At 36.5% G+C, this 14,539-nt stretch overlaps 1 protein-coding gene and 1 long non-coding RNA gene across 5 annotated transcripts in view; one reads left to right on the top strand and one right to left on the bottom strand.

Annotated features, from left to right (window-relative positions):
* The window catches only part of sgsm3 (small G protein signaling modulator 3), a 29,695-nt gene extending 28,236 nt beyond the window's left edge, over positions 1 to 1,459 (bottom strand). The window contains exon 1 of one of the 4 annotated variants that reach the window (XM_058770101.1): positions 944 to 1,459. The gene's annotated coding sequence lies outside the window, so the exon portion shown is untranslated. The remainder of the gene's footprint in view (positions 1 to 943) is intronic. The other 3 variants (XM_058770099.1, XM_058770097.1, XM_058770096.1) reach the window with 3 other exon arrangements.
* Positions 1,460 to 2,162: 703 nt separating this feature from the next.
* LOC131536909 (uncharacterized) overlaps positions 2,163 to 14,539 on the top strand; it is a 31,629-nt gene continuing 19,252 nt past the window's right edge. Inside the window, exons 1-3 of the long non-coding RNA XR_009270121.1 lie at positions 2,163 to 2,310; positions 2,437 to 2,508; positions 2,591 to 2,732. This is a non-coding gene — a long non-coding RNA (uncharacterized LOC131536909). The remainder of the gene's footprint in view (positions 2,311 to 2,436; positions 2,509 to 2,590; positions 2,733 to 14,539) is intronic.

The raw sequence follows: 14,539 nt of genomic DNA, 5'->3' as shown, positions 1-14,539 counted from the left end.
ATTAAGTAGTCATGATGATGATAAACTATTATTCTAATAATTAAACTGTACAAGCTAAAATGTCAAATGTCACCTTTAATCTTTACCAAAGGCGAAAACTAAATCATCCTTCTATCACCTGTATAACTGACTTTCTTCTGTGGAACACAAACATAGATGCTAAGCAGAATGACAACCTTGGTCACCATTCACTTTCATTGCATGGAGAAAAGTGCAATGAAAGTGAATGGAGACTGAAGCCGTCATTCTATTATATTCGGCCTAACATCATATTTTGTGTCTTACAGAAAAAAATGAACATTACAGCATTCGTAATTTACAGTCGATAAAGACCTTAAATAAATGAAATAATCAATGGCAGGGCGAGTCATTTACCATATGGCACCTGAAATGAGTTCGCGAACTAGCGCGGTTCACAATAATAAATCAGAATAACGGAGCGGCACCAAACGGTTACCGAACCTAATAAATACACGGGAAATTCATAATCACTGCGGCATAACAAGACAAGCATCTCTAACTGTTAGGACTGAAAAGGCTAACCGTCACTGCGTTTCAAGTAAATACTGCTGCTGTCAGTCAAGCAAACTTAGAAGCCCTATTGAGTTTAACACCTCAGAACAAGACTAAATGTTCATGTCTGTTCCTTATTTCATGCGAAAACAGTATTATTACACTTAAATGGCAAATTATGGCAACGAAGCTCTCCAAATATGAACATATTGTTCCCAATAATACTCTCAAAACTACAGCTGAGAGGACGTTCAAATCTGTGTGCCACTTTCACAGTCAATACCGTTACTGAGTAAAATACATCTGACATAAACAATACACTAAAACACATGAAAGCGTCTCGAGATACTAACAGTCACTGGCTAAAGCCACCCTAGCATCAGTAACCGCTACAGTTAGCCTCCGAGCTAGCGAACCAATGTCTTCTTACCTTAGGTCATGTTGAATCTCCTCTCTGTACAGCTGTGCTTCGTGGTACAATTACACATATATTTTGCAAAAACGGTGAAAGCACGAGATGTGTGCTTGTAACTCTGGTTTTGTGATGATGGTGAACGGCTGCATTGACCGACTGTTTTGCGTCATACACCTGTTCGTGTTTCGCACTGAAGGATTGTATCCCTCCGCCCACAGAGATTTCCTGAAGAAATAGTTCCCATCCTGCTTACAGATTTTGTCGCTTTGGAAACAAAATATATGTTTTAGCAGTAACAATTATATATTTTTTGAAGCAAGTCAACCGTATTTTGACAATCTCTGCATATTTCACCTAATTGCGCTTCACATTAGCTTTTACGTGAAGCACAACGTGTCATTAATTGAAAGAGAGTCTTTTTTTTTCTGTTTTTGCAACGAACTGCTCACATTAGCGGCGCTGTGTGGTCTATTACAGTAAAATCAATTCTGTAACAGTTCCTCTCAACGCTCAGAAATCATGAGGCAGAGCAGGAACTAGAGCAGACTGCCGACACAACATCATATCCATCCGCCGTCTTGATCAGACTTCATGACGTACGACGCTGATTAATCCGTTCATTCATTTCTAAGGTCTCTCTTACCTCCCAGGCTTTTAGGTTTAAAAGGTTTAAAGCTCATTCTTTGCTGCTCGTGCAAGCATTCTGCTTACAGGGGGCTGACAAACATAAAACATTCGTAGACATTTAGTTTTGGTACAGAGTTGCTTGTCTTTGCGCAATGTTCGCGTATTTTATGTTCCAATGTTTATAAACGCCATAAAGAGAAAAGTAGCCTACGGTTAAAATACGTTTTTACTAAAAATAAAGATCTGTATTTTGTATCTTACATGATGTATAATGTTATTTATATTTTGAATAAGAAATGCATGGACCGTTTTAAAAGACAGTAAATACAAGTATTAATTGTAAGTATACGTTATATTAAAAAAAATATATATATTTTTTAATATATAAATCTACAAATATAGGTCGTCATTTCTCTTAAACTGGATTGGTATATAAATAATGTGAAAAGAGCCAATACCAATCTTCACCACATGATGTCAGGATATTGCAAATTATTTGAGGAGGGCAAACAAGCCCACTGCTCATTACTGGATGAAGGCCTATTTTATTTACGGCTTACTTCAACCAAACACAGAGAAGAAATAGGGCGCATTGGAGCAAAATACCGAAGCTAGGAGTAAAGTTAGGTGTAGCCTACATGCTGAGAAACTGGTCATGTAATGTAATCTGTACTGTTTTTGGCATACAATGTTGCTTAACTACATTTCTTAGAGAAAATGAGCTGTCTTTCCTATGAGGCGTTCAGATTTTAATAGTGAGAAAATAAATGACCTACTTCTGAATAAGCTTACATTATCATATGCTTTAAATTGCAATAAACATAACAAACACTGTAAGGTGCTAGGGAAGTAAAGTTGTTCTTTATGTTTATACACATTAGACAACCATTGGAACCATTAGAAGAGCAGTGAAGACCAACCAACTTGAGCAACTGGACTAAAAGAGCAGGGAAGTAAGCAAAGGGAAAGCTACAACACTGCTGAGAGCTTTGACTGAAATATGAGAAACTGTTCAGACATAACCAATCTGTTTAGCACTTCATAGATTCTTTGGGAGAGTGGCTAGAAGGAAACCACTTATGAGATGAGCCAACATAAGTCATTCCTGGAGTTTGCTAGAAGCCATGTGATGACCTGAAAAGTTCTGGAGGAAAATTGAAGTCTGATGAGATGAAAGGTGAGGTTTTTTTTTTTTTCTTCCCTGAAAGTAAAGCCAAATCTAGCTCAGGTAACACCATCATCAACCAAGGTGCTGGATAAACTTGAAAGTTTTTATTTATTATTATTATTTTTTTTACTAAAGGTACTGTATGCTTAGTAGTTTATTCTTTATTAAAAATGCACATAAATAAATAATAAAATAATAAAAGATTTATTGGTAACACTTAACAATAAGGTCCCATTATTTAACATTAATGCATAAACTAACAATAAGTGATGCATTGCATTCGTTACAGTATTTATTAATCTTTGTTAATGTTACTAAAGCTATTAAAATATTATTGTTAGTTAATGCTAAAATTAACATTAAGATTCATAAATACTTTAAAAGTATTTTTCATTGTTAGTTTGTGTTAACTATATAGCTAAACAAAGTCAACAAAATTAACCTTATTGTAAAATTTTTACAGATTTATTGTTAAGATGCTACATGTTAGGATCACATGGCCAGCTCAACACTCACACATCCTACTTTGTTATTAGATACTTTCAGTCATGAGATACATTATCATGGCTTAGTTTTTCTACAATGGCATTAATAATTGACAAGTTTTGCATGATGCTTCACTCTGCTTTTACTGCAAGTCCAAGATGACAGCCATATAGCTCAGGTAAACATAGAAAAGAAAAAAAAAACTACTGGGTGAACTGGGCTACACGGAAGAAGGTCAGACCCTAAAATGAGGAAAATTGCTGCTCACTAATAATTTTTTTTTTCTTTAAAGTTCTATTAAATATAATTTCCAGATGTTATTACTTCTAGAACACTGTTCTGTCAACATTGTGTTCTGTACACAGATGTGCAGTGTGAAAAGACATCAAAGACGTTTCTCATCAGCATTCATTTTGAGTTTATGGTAACAAGTCTTTGTTAGTGGAATATTTTAGTGTAATGTGCATGTTTGTATGTGTATATTGTTCCTCTATGTATTCCCAAGATAAAACTCTTTTAGATGTAGCTATTCATCAAGAGAGCAGTTGTATTACTCAGACCCCTGAGTCAGCAGCAGTAGCAGACTTCACAGAATCCTGATCAACTTACCATTTGTCTGCACTGTTTGTGTCTGTATTATACATCAATCTAATATCTGTATTAAGCAATGTCACACAAGCAAGAGTGCTGTTGTTTTGATTATCAGCTGACATTCAGACCAACAGCACAGCGTATGTGATACTGATTTTATACCGATAGCCTATCGGTATGATGTATAATACAGACACAAAAAATGCAGACAAATATGTTGATCAGGATTCTATAAAAAAGTGTGCTGTGTAAATTTTCATGCCACATGTCCCTCACACTATATATATATTTTACGTGTACAAGGGTAAATGTGACCACACCTGGCTCTGCCAAATGATCTGTTGCATTGCAGAACAACACACAGCAGTGTTGTTTACTTCCTGAATGAATCAGTGTTTTTTTTAACAAATCAATTAGGCTAATGATTTAAGGATTTATTCATAAATACAGATACCTTTTTCCTGAATGAATTACTGTGGTGTTTCAAGGAAACTAATAGAGCAAATGCCTCATTGATTCACTCATAAAAACAGTTCTGTCATAACAACTCTCTTGAGAGTTTTTGTATGATAATATACATGGCAGCGCTGCTGCTGCTGCAACAGAGGAAGTACTGAGACTTGCTACTGCCAATACATCCACAACATGCTGCTGTGAGCATGTAAGAAATACTGCTGCTGCACATATTACAAATGAAATAACCCTCATATATAGCATACATGAAATCACCCTGTAGCAGATCTATACAGGTGGAGCTGGGGAAGGCAGAGGGTTTCTGAAGTGTGCTGCAACTGCTACAGCAAGAACTAGCTGAGTATTTGAATGTTGAGCAGCATGCTCATTGGCTGCTGATGTGAATGATGTGATTATTTTAGTCAGATTAAGTTAGAGCCTGTGCCATCTAGAGTCTCATGACAGAACTTTGTATTTACTTGCTAGCTCCTTAATAAATCAGTGTTTTGAATGTATCGGTCGATGATTCAGTGATACATTCATTAAGACACTCACTTGTCGCCTGCTGGTTAAACGATGTAACCTGCAGACACTGTCACAGAAACAGCTGCTGAATTTGGAACCACAGGCTAGCACACTACTCTTACTATTTCTACCATAGAAATAGATATACTACTAGTAGTAAGAGTAGTACAAGGTTCCTAATTTAGCAAGTGAAAAGTCCCAGTGCTGTTTGGCTGCTGTATAAGCTCTCTTGGAACACCGCTCGACAAATCAATGACTGAAACTATAGGATTATGGATAGTTTATTCACTATTTAGTCTTGTGTTTTATTCTGCGTAATTTGGGTGTTTTTCTGTTGCTGTGTTTGATGGACAAAGCCTGATCCATCTCCCTCTCTTTTCTCTCTCTCTCTCTTCTCCATCTGTGTGCCCTTTGTGCCCCTTTCGTTCTTATCCTTCTCATGTTCCCCCATTTGCCCTGTTGCTTCAACAGTTTTGTTGTTAGCTTATCCTTCTGCCCCCCTCTCTCTCAATCTATCTCTGTCCTTCTCTTTTCATTCTCTCCGTCAGTCTTAAATTCTGTGTTTCTTATCTCTGCCTGATCCCCACTGCTCCTGGCTCATCAGTGTGTCGGATATGCACTAGTGGCTGAGACAGCTGCAGTCCCTGTGACGTCAGTGAAAGAGTTAGAAAGAGAGAGAGAGATGGCAGGTGATTTAAAGAGAGACTCCACACATTTTTCTTTCTTCCATGTGCCTGTTGAATCGATGGTATTAGGCCATGTGGACGTGAGGTGGCTACAGGATCAGCATGAGATATTGACCCAGCCGGCGGTGTTAATATTTATGGGGTGTGATTCAGCAGGTCTCGTACAGGGAGAAGAGGAGAGGAAGAAAAGGCTGGAGGAGAAAGAGAGGGATTTTTTTGATCCTCAATAAATCCTGATTCTCATTTGCTCACCCTGTGCACTGCAGTACTGTAGCTACTCATGCAGATCAACAGATGGCGCTGTTGCATTCTTCAATGAGTCTGCATATTACATGCATGTCTACACTAGCAGTATGCAAATTTAATGTATAGTGCGTGTACATGCCAACTCGCCAATTCATAATTCATACATTTGTATATTCTGTGCACAGGCATACTGTGAATTACGTTTCATATTTATGTCACTATAATGTCTTCTCTTTTGGGCTGAGGATTTATGCTGTTGGGACTCTTAAGCATCCTAAACTAGTCAACCTGAGTGGGTCAGGAGCTAAGTTATTATTACCTATGATATGTGACTGCTGCTATATTGTATCATCTGGCTTGTGAGTTTGTAGTCTCTTGGGCTGAGTGTGAGTCTTTCAGCAGATTCACAGATGCACTGCTAGGCTCTCACATGGGGTTCTGTCACGTTGATTGGCTCACATGTGTGATTCTCTCTTGTCTATGGGTATTTTCAGAGTGGCAAACCATATTACACACATACAGTGCCTATAAAAAGTATTTATACCTCTTCATTTTTTTTTCTTTTCATGTTTTATGTTCCAGCCTTATGTTAAACTGTTTTGAATTACTTTTTTTCCACATCAATATACACTCCATACACCATAATGACAAAGAATTGTCACAAAAAAAAAATAACACAGAAATAAGTATGCTACCATTGCATAAGTATTCGTACCCCTAACTCAATACTTAGATGAAGCACCTTTACAGCCTCAAGTCTTTTTGGGTATGATATGACAAGTTTTGCACATAAGCATTTGGCAATTATCTGCCATTCTTCTCCTCGCCTCTTTACCTCTCAAGCTCTGTCAGGTTGGATGGGGGTAGATGCGGATTTTCAGGTTTCTCCAAAAATATTTTATTGGATTCAAACCCCAGGCTCTGGCTGGGCCACGCAAGCACATTCACAGAGTTTTCTATAAGCCATTCTTGCTGTGTGCTTAGGGTCATTGTCCTGTTGGAAAGTGAACCTTCTGCGCAGTCTGAGGTTCTGAATGTTCTGGACTTGGTTTTCATTAGGGCTATCTCAATATGTTGGTGCATTAAGCTTTTCTTCTACTCTGACAAGTTTTTCAGTTCCTGCCGCTGAAAAACAGCCCCACAGCATGAGGCTACTACCAGCACACTTGACTTTTGGGATGCTACTGTGCAGGTGATGAGCAGAGCTGGTTTCCTTCAAACATGATGCTTAGAATTGAGGTTAATCACGCCAGAGAATTTTGTTTTTTAGAGTCTGAGGGTCCTTTAGGTGCTTTTTTGCAAATTCCAAGTGTGTTTTCGTGTGTCTTCACTGAGGAGAGGATTGAGTCTGGCCACACCGCCATAAAGCCCGGATCGGTGGAGTGTTGCAGTGATGTTTGTCCTTCTGTAGGCTTCTCCTGTCTCCACATATGATCATGGAGCTCAACTAGAGTGACCATCAGGTTCTCCGTCACCAGTCTAACCAAAGCCCTTCTCCATCAATTGCTCAGTTTGGCCAGGAGGTCAGCTCTAGGAAGAGTCCTGGTTGTTTCAAGCTTCTTCCATTAAGGGTAACAGAGACTACATGCTTCTGTGAACCTTCAATGCAGCAGAATTTCCCAGCAGAACTCTTCCCCAGATGTGTGGCTTGAAGCAATTCTGTCTCTGAGCTCTACAGGCAGTTTGTTTGACCTCAGGACTTGGTTTTTGCTCTGATATGCATTTTCAGCTGTTAGACCTTTTATTAAGATGTGTGTGCCTTTCCAGATCATACCCATTCAATTGAATTTGCCACAGGTTCATTTCTCTCAAGGTGTAGTAACATCTACAAGCAATATGAATGCTCCTGAACTAAATTTCAACTGTCCCAGATAAGGGTATGATTACTTATGCATTGGAATCATTTAAGTTTTTTTTTAAATACTTTTGCAAAGATGTTAAAAACATGTTTTTTGCTTTGCCATTATGGTGTATGGCAGGGGTGTCAAACCCCAGGCCACAGCCCTGCACAGTTTAGATGCAACCCTAATTAAACACACCTGATCCAGCTAATCAAGTCATTAAGGCTTATTTGAAAACTACATGGTATGTGAGTTGGAGCAGGGTTGGAACTAAACTCTGCAGGGCTGCGGCCCTCCAGGAACTGAGTTTGACACCCCTGGTGCACTCTTAAAAAGCGATGCCATACCATTTTTGGTTCCACAAAGAACCATTCAGTCAAAGGTTCTTTAATGAACCATCTCTTGCTTACCTTTTTATAATCTGTAGAATCTTCTTTCACCACAAAGAACCTTTTGTGAAACAGAAAGCTTCTTCAGATGTTAAAGGTTCTTTATGGAACCATTTAGACCAAAAGGTTCTTCTATGGCATCGTGAAGCACCTTTATTTTTAAGAGTGTGTATGGAGTGTAGATTGATGTGGGGAAAAAAGTGATTTAAAGCAGTTTAACATAAGGCAGCAACATAGCAAAATGTGAAAAGAAAAAAAAAAAGAATACTGGTGAATGGATACTATGAATACTTTTTATAGACACTGTATATTATAACGTCTGCATTATGCAGTGAGTGTACTCTACTAAATAAATGGAGTACCAGGGCCAGGACCAGTCTCCTGAGGCTCTTTGGGAACACATCTTTAAAAGCAGTGTTTTGACAGGAACAGTAAAGTCTCATTAAACCAGTAAATGCTGAAAACTGATCTGCCCCAGTTTTTGTTTTTTAATTGCTTGCTTTCCTTCAAAAATCCACTAATTCATCAAAATCTAATTTAAGGATATACAGTCTTAATTAGATGCGCCATTATTCCATCTATGTAAACAATAAATACTAAATAACAACCAAAGCAGGTCAGTAAGATTTTTTTTCCTTTTAAATTAATACTTAATACAGCTGAAATGCATGAAATCAAGCGTTGAGAGTCAAAGATTTATATTTCAAATAATTCAAATAATAGTTATTTTGAACTTTATATTCATCAAAGCATCCTAAAGAATCCTGTCATGGTTCTACAACAATATTAAACAGCCCAACTGTTTTCAACATTGATAACAATAAGTATACTGTATATAAAAAATAATGTTTCTTGAGCAGTAAACCATCATAATAGAGTGATTTCTGAAGGATCTTGTGGTACTGAAGACTGGAGTAATGACTGCTGAAAATTCAGCTTTGACCTCAGAGAAATAAATTATATTTTAAAATATAATTTTTCAAATATAACAGTTATTTTAAACTGTTATAATATTTCACAATACTACAGTTTTGAATGTATTTTTGATCAAATAAATGCAGCCTTGGTGATCAACCTTTGAATGGAACATTTTAGCCATTTGACTTTTTGAATAAAGACACCTGTATCAATTGGATATGATCATATTATGATTAATCTATTTGTTCAATATTGTGTTTCTTGTTTTCATTATGCTCTGTCAAGTGTATATTAAAGGGAACATGAAATCAAAACTGACCCTACTAGTCTTACTGTGAACTATTCTATAATGCATGATTTCAAAGAATTTTTTAAAAATTTGAATCTTGATAAAATCATATTTTTTGCCTAATCAATTATTCTGAAGGCTGTGCAATGTCATGACTAAAGTTATACAGTTACGCAGTATGCAAACAAACTAATGTGCTGCAAACAGTACCAGAATCTGCAGAAGCAGACTTTAGATCCCGTACGTGCTTCAAAGTGTTTTTGAAGAAAAAAAAACAACCACCGCTGGCTAAAGTGTACATTGATCTTTTTGCATGATAATATTTGAGAATCCATTGTTCCAGAAACATTATATACAGATTGGATTACTCCGGAGGCTGAGGTGAGGGGATGTGCAGAATCATTGTTGTAACTTCCAAACTATAGGGGCTCAGCTGTACATGCTGACGGGGCCAGTGACCCTGGTGTTAAGCCTGCGCTGTGTGTGCCGATGGGCCTGGGGGCTCTTGTGCTCCTGGTGTATATGCTTCCGGGCCTAGTGGCCTTAGTGGTCAGCTTGAACTGTATGTGCCGAGGGCCCTCATTTTGCATGTTCGTCAGAGTCTGGTGGCCCTAGTCATCACCTCACAGTGCATGTGCCAAGGGGCCTGGGGGCTTTGGAGGACGCTGGCAGTCTGAGGCCCGAAGCACTGACCTGGTCCATGATTCAGCTTTACGGATGACCTGCTAAATTAATCAAAATGCACAACCAGAACCTGTGCATAATTGTATGTGCATGGAATATCTCGCAATGCAATGCAATAAACTTTCATGACCAACAGCACAGATGAATAAACTGCAAGCAATATAATATAACATTTTAAATATTTTAAAGGATTTAAAAATAATATTTCAAATTCACAATATAATTATATATATCTTTACAATCGATAAGAAGTCTCTTACACTTATACCAAGACTGCATTTATTTAATCAAACAATGTAATATTGTGAAATCTTATTAAAATCATTCCAAAATGCTAATTTGCTGCTCAAGTAACATTTCTTATTATGTTGAAAACAGTTGTGCTGCATAATATTTTTGTGGAAGCCATGATACTTGTTTTGATAACTAGAAAGTTAACACTTGATCAATTTAATTGGTCCCTGTTGTAGAAAAGTAATTTCTTTTATCTTTCATATAACTTTTTTTTTAATGACACGCACACACAATTTTAATAATTAATAAAAAATTATGAGCATGTGTAACCTAGTAAAAATACATTTATTTCATACTAAGTAGTTCAAATCTATTAACATATTTGCTGACATATCGCTCGAGACTTACTGATAAAAATTATAATTAAACTTTATTTGGAGTACTACTTGTGCACAATGCACATTTCTTAGTATTAAGGCTAAAATGTGTTTTACTATAATTGGTGAGGATTGTGCGATGTTTGAATAATATCAGTCTTTAAATGCAAGATATTTCAAGTTTACCTGAAGTATGCTTGCAATAGTTCCACTTTAGCACAATCATATATACTTCAGTATATCTTTAGTTGGACTTCAGCACTACTTCTGCACAATTAAAGTGCATTAAGCACAAAATTAGTTAGTTCCAATTTAGCAGACCTTTAGTATACAAGTTCAGTATAACAAAAGTACAATTGTAGGGTATTTTTATTAAGTACATAAATATGTAAATGTATTTGTAGTATACTTGGCATGAAATAAATGCATTTCAAAAACATTTTAGTATATTTGTTTTTCACTAGTGGAGCAACAAAGCATGCTAGTCTTCCATTTTGTAGATTTTGAGGCTGTCCTTGTCTCTTCAAATATTCCTAATTGTTGCACAGGTCAGATCACATGGATGCTAGTAAAAGAGCTGATCTGATGTGCTCAGTGATCTGTGTGTACGTCTCTGTACATATGCTAATCATTGCTATTCACTCTGACAGCGAGGCTCAGGCATTTAAAAGGCTTGAAAGAAAAAAAAGATAGATGCCATAGATTCTACAGCACCCACAGCTCATGCCGTGAACTCCTTTATTATACCTATGAAAATAACCATGTTTCTGTCTATGCATGTTCATGTTTGAGTGAGCGATTAATACTCTGAAACATGTTGATTGCATTACATTACAGACTGGTGTCTTTGTGTGCGTGTTTATTTGTGTGTTTAAAGATGTGAGAACTAGGCACTGGTTGTACTCTCTAGGTATACAGTGTGGGTGATGATTATATCACAGTATATAAAATCCCAGAGGCTGTGGGTGTTCTTTATACTTGACCATCACATGAAGAAATATGACAGGCTTTGACAAGCCTTAATCCGTCATCCTTCAACAGATTACGTTCGTCCCTACTCCATCTGTTCGATTGTGACATGCAAAGAATTCAAATAACATTTTTTTTTTGGTCGGGGCAGGCAAAGCTGGATTTCTAGTCCTTAAGGAGCAGGTCAAGAGTTCAGCGTCTGTGCCGCCTTCATATTATCCAAATAACACAGAGGCTGATGTCACCATTTCATACTCTATGAATCAGCCTTGGAAGGACAATAATGGTTATTCTTCGCTGGGTCAAATATGACAGCAGAGATCTGACAATGAGATAGAAGCACAGCGTTTACAAATGTAGCCTTGAGTTTTTAATTCCAGAATATCATGAATAATGTGTTAACTGAAGCCCTGTTTCTGCATGGAAGAAAGAGACAATGATTTAAAAGTCAGCAGGTCTTGTTGAAGGATCATTTCACCAAAAAGAAAAAAAAAAAAGGGAAATGTCATTTTTTTGACTTACCCTCATGTCATTCCAAACCTATGACTTTTTCTCTTCTGTGGAACATAAAAGATCATATTTGAAGAATGTTTCAGCTGTCCATACGATGGAAGTCCATGGGTTGGTTTCAAAATCCAAAAAGGACATAAAAAGGTAGCATAGATGTACCAACAACTTTAATCAAGTTTTCTAAAGCACTATTCACTCTCACATCAAATCATATCACTGATACATCAATAACATTGAACCTCATTGGTGACATGCAAATACCTTCAGAGACTTCTAATACAGGACCCGTTTGAGACAAGTGAGTGATGTAGCAAAGACAAGCAAGCAGGATGTGTCAGAACAGCAAATCAATAGCTAGTGACAAATGAAGTATATATGAATGATGCTGAATGATGGATTAGATGCTTGAGCATGTTATAGGTAGAGTTCTTTCTGTGATTGAAAGATATTGAAACGTTACTTTGTAAATAGCTTTATAATAAGGAAAGAGATAGACATTTGCTGCTCTGCTGCAAGGTAGTTACTGTTGGGCTCATGCCAACTCAGTAGAGATTGACTGATATGGATATAAAGTAATTGAATGAATGGATCGCTGGGTAGCTATAGTTATCTGGGAAAAGACAGACCTTGAGTGCACAGATAAATCCACTTACAGTAGTAGTCTAATAGGATGAAAAAGAAAGTGAAAAATCTGTCAGTAAACACTTGTGGGAGACAGTGTTATTCAGTGTTGAACATGTGACAGCTCGCTCGCTCGCACAGCACAGTACACTAAGACTTTGTCACCTTCAATAAGGATTTATATGCACAATGCTTCATAAAAACCAATGCACTTCATGATCTCACACTGGAATTCAATACAAGTAACTTGTAACAGGACAGTGAATGATTAGGGTCTTTAAAGGGCTTGTTCACCCAAGTTCTGAAGATGAAAGAAGGTCTTACGGGTTTGGAACCACATGAGGATGAGTAATTAATGACAGAATTTTCATTTTTGGGTGAACTATTCACCACAATTTGAAAAAAGAAAATCACAGTGATCAAATACGAAACTTCTCTGATCTTTAAAATTGTTTATACAACATTAGTTCTGGACCACTTCCTGATAAGAATGATTCTTACCTTAAGTATTAATGACTCTTGGATTTGTGGCCACATCACCACATTGGTTGGGTGTTATATTTTAATTGTATATTTATATTGGATCAGTGGCACAGCATTGGCACACATGGCTCCATGATTTGGAACTGGGTGCTCTGGAGAAGGTTTGAGTCTGGTCTGTGTCATTTCTGATTCGCATACCTAAACCTCTCTCAATACTTTTCTGACTCTTCTTTTTCTTATCAATTGAAGACATACATTTTTAGGGATATTTGTGACCCTGGACCACAAAACTAGTCATAAATAGCACGGCTATATTTGTAGCAATAACCAACAATACATTTTATGGGTCAACATTATCGATTTTTCTTTTATGCCAAAAATCATTAGGATATTAAGTAAAGATCATGTTCGATGAAGATATTTTGTAAATGTCCTACCATAAATATATCAAAACGTAATTTTTGATTAGTAATATGCATTGCTAAGAACTTCATTTGGACAACTTTAAAAGCGATTTTCTTAATATTTAGATTTTTTTGCACCCTCAGATTCCAGATTTTCAAATAGTTGTATCTCAGCCAAATATTGTCCTATCATAACAAACATCAATGGAAAGCTTATTTATTCAGCTTTTAGATGATGATGTATAAATCTCAATTTCAAAAAATTGAACCTTATGACTTTTTTTTTGTGGTCCAGTGTCACATTTGTGAATTGAATAAAAGGTGCCAGATGAATTTGTTATTAAAATGTTTCTATGATCTCTCTCAATATTTCCTAAACTTGCCTGCACAGTGGCCTATGTATGCCTTGTCCAGACTGAAGTAAAACTCTCAGCACTAAATAATAAAAAAGAGAGAAAGAGGGTCAGCATAATAAAAACCTGTACACCATAAAAGACAATATGATTGAGAAGATAGATATTAATAGAATTTCATAGTTATTAGAGAGACGACTCTAATTATGCACCTGATATCTAATCATGATGCTGTTACACTAATGACCTTTAGAAAAGGTAATAGACTTTGGAAGAGATGATTTGGGGAGATAGCACCACTGAAATTTATACAATTTTGCCAAATTGTTCAAACAAAGGTAAATGAAAGCATTATGAATAATTTTATTTGATGTTCGTATTCACTTTTTAGGTAAATTAATGTTCTTTACTAGAATTATGACAGTAACATTTACACTAATCTTAGATTCAAAATCATTTAAAAACTTGAAAACAAGGAACATAGGGAACATAATTGTGAACCATCCATAAAGGAATAACACAGTAGGCAAAAAACAGGATGTGAACAGCGTAGAACGTCCAAATTCACAGTTTACTATGCCATGAGATGACGGGAGCGGATTTGTGGTAGGTCACATGACAACATGACTTATGTGTATCCAGATTACATTCATACTACACACATTTATACTATATAGAACATACATTTTATTGGTGGCTAAGTATTTAAAATAAGTAGGCTACCTAGTCAATAAGAAATAAAAAAAAAATCAATAAG

This window comes from Onychostoma macrolepis, chromosome 03 (assembly GCF_012432095.1).
Source record: "Onychostoma macrolepis isolate SWU-2019 chromosome 03, ASM1243209v1, whole genome shotgun sequence".
NCBI classification, from domain to species: domain Eukaryota; kingdom Metazoa; phylum Chordata; class Actinopteri; order Cypriniformes; family Cyprinidae; genus Onychostoma; species Onychostoma macrolepis.
Note: the sequence above shows the minus strand (reverse complement) of the source record. Positions and strands in the feature narration are given on the sequence as shown.